General features: G+C 33.5%; 2 pseudogenes; one reads left to right on the forward strand and one right to left on the reverse strand.

The window, feature by feature from the left end:
• The first annotated feature begins 5,104 nt into the window (after positions 1-5,104).
• LOC138308796 (uncharacterized) lies at positions 5,105-6,095 on the forward strand (annotated as a pseudogene).
• Positions 6,096-6,461: 366 nt separating this feature from the next.
• Positions 6,462-12,355, reverse strand: LOC138308797 (uncharacterized; annotated as a pseudogene).
• Between the last annotated feature and the right edge of the window lie 1,449 nt (positions 12,356-13,804).

Raw genomic sequence — 13,804 nt, forward strand, 5'->3', positions numbered from 1 at the left:
TCAGACATTTTGTTCAGAATATCGGAGCCACAGCTGTCAGGGAAGTCAAAGAGATTGTTCGGTATCGGGGACGAGGTGTGGAAAAATCTCGACACTCTACAACTGAATGTGTGAGACGGTAATGAACATTTTCCTTTGTGTGAACAGAACATTGTGCGATTTGAAGGTGTGAATACGTTTATGGTCTTTTCAATTGATGTTTTCGTTGTGTGACAATTTATGTTATTCATTTGAATAGGTCTGTGAATGATGAGGACACACGGTTTTAGTATATCGATATAACTGCACATCGTAACGTACATTTTCTTACAGGTAACGGAACTTAGTGTATTATTCACCAGAATTATATAAAAATGTACAAGTTCTCCATGTCAATCTTTGTATATTTTTCGAAGTATTTGTATAATGATGGCCATTGAAAAAGAGAATTAACTAGGCTTCGTCAGTTTTTTTATATGTAATTTTTCCTTAATTGTCTAATTGCTCTTAAAATATGTTAAAATTACATACAATTTTTTCATTATTCATTTTGATATAAGTCTTTACTTATTCTAAATGAAAATTCTGATGATTGAAGATTGTTTGCGTTTGTTAAATATTTTTTGTCAACCACCCCATTAGTCCATAAGACAATGAAAATCATTTGTTTTGATTTTCATTAGCGTAATGTTCGTTACATTTACAACATTGTTTTCACCTACATCCCACTCTTATTTTTAATAACCAACCTGTATCTCAGCATGACTTTCACAAACACTTAGGGCTAACATTTAATAGAAAAGGAACATGGTCAGAACACATATCAAATATCTATGAAAAAGCATCATCCAGACTCAATATATTAAGAATTCTTAAACATAAACTTGATAGAAACTCTTTAAAAACACTATATATATCTTATATTAGGCCAATTTTAGAATATGCCGATATTGTTTGGGATAACTGTACAAAAAATGAGTCTGATCTTTTAGAATAAATTCAAATAAAAGCTATGAAAGTTATTACTGGTTTAAGAAGAGGCACTTCTCATCATGTTCTTTACTCTGAAACACAACTTGAAACATTGCAGAATAGACGACATCAACACAAACTAACATTACTATATAAAATCCTAAACAACCTTACTCCTACTTATCTATATGACAATATACATCCCTACATAAATACTAATAATAATTATGCATTTAGAAATGAAAGGTTCTTTAACTTGCCACAATCAAGGACTAACAACTATAATAATAGCTTTTTCCCATCTTCTATGAAACTTTGGAACTCACTAGATCACTCTATCAGAGATTTTCTTCTATTTCTTCTTTTAAATCAAAATTAAAAACAACCTTTCCATCTATAATCTCCAACATATTTATGAATTGTAAACCAAGAAATTTAAATATCCTTTTATGCCAATTGCGCAATAATGCCAGTGACTTAAGTTATGACAAATTGTCTGATCATTTGACAGATGATGGTTCATGCTTATGTGGTGCTCCAACTGAAAATTTTGAACATTATTTTTTTTATTGTACTCATTTTTCTGATTTTAGACATCACATAATCTCTATTTCTAATATTTTGGGTTTTGTTAATATTGAAATTCTGTTGTCTGGGTCTATTGATTTTTCTAATGATATTAATGAAATGATAGTACTTCATACAAGTAATTATATTAAAAAAAACTTAGAGATTTCAATTGTACAAATAGTTTTATGATAATATTGAAATATATGCATGTATTGATATAGACCTATCCACATCAATCCGCCATCTTGGAATTTTAGAGTTATCCTCCCCTCTATCGGAGTAAAGACACTTCCGGTTTACTGTGTGCACCATGCGGTACGATCACGTCTGATGGTAGTTTACCTGTTAATGTGATACTGTCCTTTTGAAAACTAACACCTATTGTTTTGTCGTTTTATTTATGTCATCAAATATTCTATGGTTTTAGTATATGCTCTAAATCTATCAAAGTTTTGACCACAGTACATGCACTCCAACAATGAAAGAGGTAAACTTTTGATCATTACGTCGTTGATATTACCCATCAGAAGTTTCTCAATATCGACTGCCAACTGCGTCAGTGCGGTTATATATAATTGATTACACGATCGCTGTTGCTATTTCGACCAATAAAAGATTTATACATATACATATATGGCAGTACAGTTGGCCCTTGACAACACCAAATCAAGTGTCCGCCAAGATTTTTAGCACCGATGGCTAGCCAATAGATTGAGCAATATTCAACTGGTTTCAACTGGTTTTACTAGCGGAACATTACACTGCCAGACCGGATTCGAACCATGACTCTCCGAACATTACTTGAGTGTTTCACCAGGTCCCAGTTTCACAAACATCCCTTAACTTTAAGGAATTCCTTATCTTAAATTTCTTCATAGAAAAGCATTACAAAAATTGAGATAAAGTCTTAAGTTAAGAAGCCTTCCTTAAAATCTGCAATGCTTTCCTATGGAGAATTTTAAGTTAAGTGATTCTTTAAATATAAGGAATGTTTTTTAAGCTAACCCTGATTAATTGAGATAATTTTACTACTGAATGTAAGGTTCTTGGATGAAATGCTGAATCTACACCAGAACAAAATCAAGTCGACACAACAAGATCCAATGTACACATTTATATACAACTGTGTGCATTATGAATTGATTTATGTTAAATTTCTATGGGCATAATGCACGTTTTTCACTATATCCAATATCTATTTGCAAATAGAGATAAAATCAGGCAATAAAAGACTAATTTGATAATTTAAATTCAATTTTAATGATACCACTTGTACATAACATCTGGTATCTATCAATGTTATTATACCAACATAGTAAATTCATACATTAAAGCACACATACAATACATAAGTTTGTTGTGTGATTTATGAATTGTATATTGATGTTGAAATTACTGGTAGATTATTTTCTGTATATACATGTAATATCATCATCAAATATAATTGTATTTCAAATCAATACATATGTACATTACAACGATACAAGAAAAGGTGTTCCTAATTTGCTATCACTGTTATACACAATGGATAAAACATTTGGTCTCTTTTTATAATGGTCTTTTGTAACGACAACTTCAATTCGTAGTATTGGTGTGCTTACTGCTGCTCTATTTTGATAAACACAACCACAGGTTTGTTAACAAAACCCAATATATCATTACTTACAACATTTGTTTGATTTACAGAAATTTGAGGTGGAGGATTTAAAGACTACTAACAAGCATGCATGCTACATAATGAATGTCCTGCTTTGTCTCTTATGCCAGTTCACCCTTTGTCCTATGTCAGCTTATTAAAGACTTCATCTTGACATATCTGTCTCTACTTATACCTGTATTTTTGTAAGGTTATACTTACTCTATTAGTGCATATTAGGTAAATTTAACAGTATTTGATGATAGCCAACAGTGAAGCGTATGCTTTCTTTTACATATATAATTCAAATAATGAAAGTATTTCTGGAACTTTTTTTGTTTATCTTTTTTTTTCTTTTTTTGCCTCATGTTCTCCCTTAACTTAAATGTTATCTCACCCTTTTGTTTTGTTTGTACTGTGCACTTATTATGTTTGTATTCTAATTTGTTCATTTGTTTTAATTTTCGAAGGGATAAAGGTATTAATGAATGAATGAATGAATAAGTTTGTTTTAAAAAATCCAATATATCATTACTTACAACATTTGTTTGATTTACAGAAATTTGAGGTGGAGGATTTAAAGACTACTAACAACCATGCATGCTACATAATGAATGTCCTGCTTTGTCTCTTATGCCAGTTCACCCTTTGTCCTATGTCAGCTTATTAAAGACTTCATCTTGACATCAACCATCTCTGCAGCTTATGCTTGTTGTGCATTTACTAATAACTTTTACTACTATGAAAATGAAATATCCTAATTTTACCAGTGTTAAACATATATGCATACATATGTGTACAATGATAATCATCAGGAACAGGGCTATGAAAAGTGCAGCAACCAACCTTTCTAGTGCATAGTTTTGTGTTTGCATTGTTCCTCAAATCTCCCTTGACCTTTTGCACTGTAATTCTTATTATGCTTCACTGCTTTTACTAAAATTATGTTTGCACTGTTATTCTTTTAGACTGCTTCTATGTTTGCACTGTGATGCTTTACGTATTGTTCTAGACTACCTTTTACTAATCTACCTTTGTACTGTAATGCTTAAACTATTGTGTTAGACTGTTGTATTGCAAAGCTTAATTGTCTGCTAGTTGTTTATGCAAATCTTTATTGCTATTGCACATTATTTAACAGCATCTTGATATTTCATTATTCATTTCCAGGTGAATAAAAAGCAATTGTTGTTATAATGCATTGCAAGCTAGTGTATACTGTTACACGACCGTATATGGTACAACTCTAGTTCTTCATTAATATTTAATCAATGTACATGAAATTATCACAAAAAGGTGCATTTTTTCTTTTATTTTTTAATGTATTTTTGTGTCTATTTATTAATATGTCTAAGCGAATGTGCTGTATTAATGGGTGTTCCAATGGTGGGTACCGTCTCAGAATATGGAGAAGTAGGTTGTGTACACTTCATGAAAGTAATTATGGTACAGAAAAATGTACATGCAAGCCTCCATTTCAATTTTTCCCATTCCCAAATGATTCCTCCCTTCGCATGCAGTGGACAAAAACAGTAAATAGAAAAAATTCCCCAAATCCGGCCAAAATATGGGAACCTAATGTAGATTCTAGGATCTGTTCCTCTCACTTTGAGGATGGATTTCCAACTGAGGAAAATCCCATACCATCACTTCTATTAGGTTACAAGGTTACACAAAAAACAACACCTCGTAAACCACCAAAAAATAGAATAAGCACACCAGATTTAGGTTCTCCTCAAACATAAAACACAAAAATCTGACAGTATTACTGAAACTTCTTCAAATATTAGACTCCACCATGAAATTGGAGTTACAGAGGATTGCTTCATTCAACATGATCACTTGTATGTTGATGTTGACAAAGGATGTTTACAATGTGTAAACAAGGATTCTCAGATACAATATTTGAAAAAACAAATCCAAACACTAAGTAGAGACCTGGCAACAATGAAAAATATCTACCAGGAAAAGGTTAGGAAGCCTTTTGGATACAGCAGTATCTGCACAGACACTGATATGAAATTCCATACTGGAATTCCAACAATTGAGGTTTTTGATACTATCTTCAGTGTAATGAAGCCTAGTATAGCCAATATGAAATATTGGCACAGTGGTACAACAAATGCCAAATTTGTCTGCAATCCTCTAAGGTACAAATACAATCCCAAAGTCAAGTAGACGGTGTCTTTCATCCAAGGATGAACTTTTGATGACGCTCATGAAAATACGATAAGGAACATTGAACCAAGAACTGGCAATGAAATTTGGCATTTCCAAGCAGACAGTATCAAATATATTTACAACATGGACCAAGCTTTTGGCCAAATTTCTTAAAACACTAGTATTCAATCCACCAAAAGATGTTGTGAGGCAAAACTTGCCCCCATCTTTTCAAAATCCAACCTACAGGTCTGTAAGACATATCATAGATTGTACAGAAATATTTTTAGAGACACCTCAAAATCTGTCAGTACGAACAAACACATGGAGTGATTACAAACATCACAACACTGCAAAGTATTTCATCAGTATCACTCCAGCAGGCATGATTAATTTTGTTTCTAAGGGATGGGGAGGGCGCACAAGTGACAAACATAAAACAAATCATTGTGGATTTCTAGACATTTTGGAACCATATGATAAAGTTCTCGCTGATCGTGGCTTTACAATAGCTGAGGACCTTGCCCTTATGCAAGCAGAACTGCTTATCCCTCCTGGCAGGCGTGGTACTGCACAGTTCACAAAAGAAGAGGTGAAAAAAACTAAACAAATTGCCAATCGTAGAATTTACATTGAGCAAGCTATAAGACGAATGAAATATTTTCGCATCTTGAAACATGAGCTACCACTAACACTGTTGCATCACTTGGACAATATTGTTTTGATTGTTGCAGGAATCTGCAATCTATATTCACCTCTACCAAAGTATAACAAATGAACATCTATAATAGCACACAGTTTGCATATTTAGGACTTTTTTATATATATATCTGTAGCTCTTATGTCATATTAAGGATGTTTTTGTGAACATTATGAAAGCAACTGGTCATATTACGGATATTTTGTGAACATTATGAAAAAAACTGGTCATATTAAGGATATTTTGTGAACATTATGAAAGCAACTGGTCATATTAAGGATATTTTGTGAACATTATGAAAGTAACTGGTCATATTAAGGATATTTTGTGAACATTATATAAAATACATAATTAAAATACATATATATGTACAATCAGTTAAAAATGTATATACAACTTTGAGATGAGCACACCTATTGGGCATGCAATAGAATAGTGTTTTCTTTAAAGAAGTAAACATGATGGGCATAACCATTCTCCTAGTGACTTCAGTGTAGACTTGGTCATTTTGACACACTTAAAATGGTACCATTTATCACACATATCACAGCACACAATTCTTGCCCCAAAACAATTGATGTTTTCACGTTCCAAAATTTTCTGGCAACACAGTGGACAGAAATATGTATTTCCAAATACTTCATCAATATCCATATCCTCAATGACTTCATTACTTGTAGAAATGGCAGTGGATGGGGTGGTGATTTTGAGCATATCAGGAATCATGTGCTGTTTGAAAAAAATCTCCAAATTAATGGATATCTTTGTCCAATATGCAGCATTGAATTTAATTCTTTGCTGAAATGTTGCATATGACGTATAGACAAAGAAGTCACAGAAGTGCATTCCTGTCACAGCCATTTGCCCCTGAATCTGTGCATAGTATGCACGGGTTTCTTTTAAACAGAGTTGCCAATTTACGCATTCAAAAAACTTTAAATGTTTGCCAGGACATGAACATATTGTTATACATTTAGAACAAGGAGGAGAAATAGGACATTTTATTTCCACCACACCATTCCCACAGCAGGAACAGGAAGTTAACAGATCTGGGCTTGCACCCAAATACTGTTTTTCAGGGTGTACAAAAAAACCACAGTGTTTTACAACTAGGTCACGGTGGCTCTTCTTTTGCATTGACAAATTCTTTCTTGGCAACTGCCTCCATTTCCCGTCCATGCTTAATTGCTCTTGGAAGATTTACAGCATGACCTGTAGACAAAGATGTGATTAATTAAAATTTTAGTTTATTCACGATTGGAAGCATACATGCAGTAAAGGTATGAAAAAAAACCATATTAACCAGTTTATCAATAATTTTATTATAATGATCATCTATATATATGGTCTAAGATTACGTTACAACACCAAACAAATGCAATATTCCCTATAGTACAATGAAAGTTAATTTCACTCATTAGATTTTGAAATTCTTAGTCAACAGTATTACCTTGTAGACCTGATTCCCCCTTCAACACTTTAAGAAGTGATTTAGTGTCTGGTTCCCCGGATGCCTTGTTAATGGTGTTGACTTTCGTGTAAACTGCATAAAACCTAAATGCATAAAAAAAATGATTGATCAACTAACAATGTTAGTTTTATAAGACCTCATTCTTGTAGTTAAAGTGTAAATTATTTAGTCAAAGTTTTCTATAAAAACCAATATACGGTACAAAGAAAAAAGTCTTAAAGTGTACACGGAATGGTTTGGTATATAAGGCTTGATAAATGCGTCTTTGGATAAAATTTAGAATGGAGAAAGTACGAGTTTCATAGCGATTACGGTATTAGAGATAATGCGACTTTTCTCTAAAACACACCTGAAGCCCCAAGCCATTGACCCCGATTCGGGACCCCTGACCTGTGACGTCACGAGGACAACGGGACCTATTCTACTCGCATAAGATAGAGAGGCGATTTTTGGTGTCTGCTATCTAATATAAACTATCTGTTTGTAAATATCGATTTTGAAGACACAAATACCTGTGTTCATGTCCGATACCTATTCAATATTATCCTTGATCACATATATGAGTTTGAAAAACGCTTGAAAACAGGGATTTATGCCATGCATACATGTATATTGATGTACATGTCTTAGATAAATGAACATCTCTACGCAATTACTGCATAACTTTACACAATAAAATGTTCATAATAATCCACGTACGTTGTATATCTGCGGTGGTTGGAACCACATATATGTGAATATTATATCAAGAATTCTTGATTATGTTATCCAAAGCCCGACTCGGGTCTTTGAATGTCTACTGGTCAAACCCGCTTAACAGATTTCTGACTTTTTTTTTATAAAACCTGCCCATACGATTAAGTTATGATTCCAAACAGAATTTTTAGCATATATGTAAATGCATCTACATCTGAAATCGATCTATTTGTTTTTTGACAAAATATATTCAGCTTACATATAATACAGTACACTCGACGACTTGTTGATATTTCGCTCAAGTTCATTCATTAGTGTCTTTAATTGAAAAATAAATCATTTACGGGTTAGACGAAAACAATGAGACTGAAGATGTCTATGTGACAAGTCTAATCCAAGTAGCAGATATCAAGTACAGAACAAATGCAGAACTGTCATTCCGAATAGCCAATGTCGTGCTGCGTTAATCTCTATACCTGTATACTGCAGTAACTAAACCGCGTGGTCAACCGAGACTAAAGAGGGGGCTAACCAGATTACGTAAGAAAGGTGTTTAGTGACCTGTCACGCTTTGTTGATTAGCTCGCGTCAGCTGTCAAAAGTAAGATCACAGGTAAGTTAGCGATGGACCATCATGTAATTGTTGTATAATGTAATATTTGTTTACACTTAAAAATCCCTGGTTTACAGTAAAATATACCGTTCTAACATAACATATAACAAGTGTATCAATTACTAGATGTACAGTTATTTCAGAAGACTCATTATAATTTGTCTTGTTTATATGTTCTGGTTACACTTAAATGTATTTTTATAACAAAAACTACAAAATTATTTACAAATGGCATGTCGAGAAAGAACAATGCAAATATAATGCTCAATGTCAGAATTTTGATATTTATGACAGTTGCTAGATTTCGGATATCCATTTTTTACTCCCCTCCTAATTTATGTCTATGATATCTACGTGTATTGAACTATGAAATACATTTAAAACATTTTCTTTTCGTTATGTTGGTTCTTGAAATCAGAAACATATATACATATATATTTCTGTTGAAAATCCATAGGCCTAGTGAGAATTTTTGTTTATACAGAAACATATTAAAATGAATAATTATATAACCATCATTTTCCTAATTCGTCTCTTTTAAGATCACATTATGAAAATGAAATATTTCCCGAGGTTTGATAATTTAGAAAGTTGTTAAAACAGAGATAAGATTCTCTAGTTAAATGTACCAGAAACATAAATAACGTATACATGTTTCCGCTTATCTACATTTGAATTTAGCCTGATTTCAGTTGTAATATTTCCTATTATATATATAATTAAATCGTCAACATAACTGTATACTGTAATATATATTTGTAAAATTCTCGTAACCTCATTTCAGGAATACATTTATGTCCCCCCCTTTTTGCTATAACCCCACTACCAAAACACCTCACTGCCGTTGTCCTCGTGATGTCACATCCGGTTATCCTCAAATCAGCGTGAGCGGCCGATTCCCTGATTAGCAGTCGATATACAGGTAAAAATCGAGCACTTCGGAGGGCTGTATCTCGGTACTGAAGCGGCCGATTTTGATGCGGTTTTCAACATTCTTGTCAAGAGATCAAACAGAATAACATATCTAAATATTATTTTCCGTTCCGTGTACACTTTAAAAGTCAACAAGATGTCTTTGTATATACCCAGGTAGGTTAATTTGAGTTTAAATTAGCCATTTAGGACCCCACTGAAGTGACAGGTCTTATAAGTGCTGAGTATCTGTATATCTTGTGGTCGCTAAGACAGGATTGACTTTACCTTGAAGCTGTAATTCGTCCTTTACGAGCTGCATGCCACAAAGGTGAATTTGATTGCAGCTCTGTTGCCTCTGCCAAGCCAATAATCTCTGTTTGATCAAGGTGTGGAAGTGATTTCATAAAAGCCTCCTCCTCATGCACTAAACATTTCTCGGCATGCTTGTAGATACTGAAGCGTTCCTCTGGTATGCTGAAGCTACAGGTACTACTTGTCTCCATATCTACCAGGAAATTAAATAATAGGACTGACACTGCAATACATTAATTTCTTTCTTAAATATCTGTTTTAATAAGACACGTTGAAAGTGACACTTGTTGTTAATGCTTAAAGACATGTGGCTTATATGTTTATGTATAATATCATAAATATGCCTCCATGGAATTGAAGAAGAGAGTGGACTTATTCAATTCAGAACCCTTACCTGTCCCCAAAGCAGATTTCATATGAGGGCAGTTTTGTTTTAGGAATATTTCTTGTTTATTAGGAACACTTTTATATTCCTAAGCTTAGCAAACTTAACTCTTTAGTACATACCTTGTATATTCACTGTGCGTTACTCGGTACTTTTTGGGTTATGTGGTTTCTCGGAGATTTTTTTTTTGAGTATCACATCTGCACAAAAAATGTGTCTTTTTTTTTTACATATGAATACATTTGTATATTACTTCCATGTGCTTGTTTAGAATTAATGACAAAATACCAAGTCTTATGGTACTGGCAAATTACCAAATTCTCTCAACAAACATGATTATGTATGGTAACATCAATTCAATATTAATAAATACTGGTCAATTAATTTCACATGTTACACTCATTTCTATTGGTTAGATCTTTGAGGTTATTTTTCCATAAACAGAAAGAATTGTACGTCACGTATTTTATGACAGTCATAAATACAGCACATTTTTTTGCAGGGAATTTTAAAAGGGACACAGTCATTGGCCAAACTAAATTATCGTATAAGATATCAATGTGCCACAACTCAATTTGTTTTATTGTAAAAGTAAGTAAAATCATGAAAATTTATGCTTAATATGTTTCTATTCATGCAGATGAGTACGTACCGACTAGATTTTTTTTTCTGATTGACCTGTAGGCTCATTCACCGTGCTGCATCTAGCTCCTTTTGGAACATATCCTGTAAAAACAATTTCCCTGTATATTATACCTCAGATAGAGCTTATGCAGACCTTGTGAGGAAAAGGTGTTGCTCCTAGATATGTACACTTTGGAGAATTTAATGTAAAATATGAAAGGCAACAAGTTGAAATGTGCTTCAAAACAATTGTCATAATTCATGAAGTAACTATAGAAAATTTTGTCTAAATAAGATTATCTCATGCTGCCCTCGTTTAAAAATGAATAATAAAATGAATGTTTTAGGGTACCACTATTACAATGAAATGTATGATTATGTACCTTTAAAAAGACATGCATTTGGTAACACTTCATAAAGAGCTTCCCCCAAGCTTTCCAAGATGTTCCCTTCTGCAGTCTTGTTAGGCTGGTCAGGCTGGAAGAGTGATTTTTTAGCACTTACAAGGGGTCTGCTGGAAGCTGAAAGTGAACAAAATAATAATAGATAGTTAATTTTAAAAGAATTTTTAACAAGTTTTAATTATTGATGGAGTCACATTTTACAATATTTGGAAGTATTACACATCTTTGTATGTTATGTATCTTTGCAAACAGACACTTTTGTGTTTAATGTGTAGTAGTAAAGGTATCCAAATGTAATTGTTTAAAAATGTGTAATCTGATTGTCATTCCAACACAATGACATATTATCTAATTAATAATAAAAGAAATCTGTTTTATTCATTACCTGATTTCTGATTTCCCATGTTTTGATTTCTTTGGGACCATGTCACAAATCTGTTGTGGCCCATATTTCACTTTCTCACCAGGGACAGTCCAGGTACATGGCAGTGACGTGCATGCTGCATCACATAAACCACATCACATAAACCAATCTTATTGGCATGTTCTACCCTGTACAGCAGGCCAGCAATGTGGTTACATGTTTGCCCCAACCTTGAATTTTGTAAAGAAATGAGATATATGACTTAGGTCTACAAAAACAATAAGCATATGATGTTCTGTGGTGCAGGTACAACTACATATTTAAAATTGATAAATATTGATTATTATGGCAGAATGTTACCAGTAAATGCATTTAGAAAATTATTTAAAAGATAAAATTTTGTACAATTATAATGATGTTATATAATGTCATATGGATGTAAAAATTATTAGAACATTAACAATATGTTTGATCAATAACTTACCCAGCTGTACAGGAGCAGTAAGCACACATAATAGCACCGGATGTCTTCTCAATGCACGTCCAAACTCCATGATCAGTATCAGACACACGTTGTGAGGGTGTACATTGAGATCTTAGCAGACAGAATTTCGATTTATTTGACAGTGGATGATAATGAACTTCTTTCATCCAGCTGCTTGTGAAGTACTCGTATGCCCTCCCGGTTTTGTAGGAACCCAAAAATGTTTCAGCTTTGGGATCATCGGTAGTCTGAATGAAAAATCTAGTAATGTCACTTGGTACACTGGGGGCCAGTAGCGCATGCCATCATGCTCGCCAAACCATCCTTATGAAATTTTAAATGAGTCAGGTATAATGTCACTTTTCACTGACAACAAGTCTGTATACGCTTTTTTGTTGGCTGTTAAAATCTGTTGGGATGTGGGCTTTGGCTGTATGTTTAGTTTATTCACAGCAAAGCATAGAGCTGCCAGTTCCGACTTTGTGCCTTCTTTTGACATACCACGTTTTTCCAAAAATACTTTCAGCGAGTCAACGCACCATGATAAAAAACTATCTAAAGTCATATCGTCAGGAGCATCAATATCCATAATTTGCAGCCGGCTGCTTACGTTGTAAAATGAGTATAAAAACAATCACCAATTGTTTTGAAACGTACAATGTAGAAAAGAATAACGTATATATGTAACAATTACCAAAAGTTAATCAAAACAACAATACTTCGCATTAACGACGTTCTAATGGCAAATTGATAACTCACATTGACAGCTGTAACTACAGACGCCTACCATAACCGGAAGTGTCTTTACTCCCGGCGCCACAATCGCTGACCAAAGGGCGATAACTCAAAAAAAGTTATGTGGATAGGTCTATATTAAAGGCCAGGATGAGAGGGTGTGTATGGATGTGATATGTATGGATTTATTAATTAATTTGTTTTCTATAAATGAGATTGCCTATTTATTACCTATTCATTTAAAAAGTTCCCATGTCAAGCTTAAAACGACAGTGGGTAGCTATGTAACGAGATTTCAGGGCTCCCTGATCACATAAAAATAGCCAAGGTTTGAAACGAGCTCACCAAAAATATATTTGATCGATGTTAAAAAAACGTTGGAAATTATAAACTTCAAATATTCATCTTTCAAAAACAAAAAGACTCAATAGGATAGATAAACATTTATATTTTTTCCTCTGTCATCCTGCGTTGAACCTCTTTATTGAGTTTGAGTGTCTGCATCCTTACATTACCTGGCTGTTAGTAATACGTTAGTCAAACAAACATATCACCTCTAGTCGGATTATACTGACAACGGGCGAACTACCACTTTAATAGACTTTGATTGTCTCGGCCAGAGGCCAGAGCCTGCCTCACAGGAGCGAACGCTTAACCGAAGGCCAAAAGTGATGCGGTGTCAAGGGAGATGTTAGGAAGAATAAAGTTAGAAAAAAAGAAAAAAGTTGAAATCTTAAGTTTAGTCGCCTTTCGATCAGGCAACAGCGGCATCAGTCTGCCAAAA

This window comes from Argopecten irradians, chromosome 15, assembly GCF_041381155.1.
Source record: "Argopecten irradians isolate NY chromosome 15, Ai_NY, whole genome shotgun sequence".
In the NCBI taxonomy this organism is placed as follows: Eukaryota; Metazoa; Mollusca; class Bivalvia; order Pectinida; family Pectinidae; genus Argopecten; species Argopecten irradians.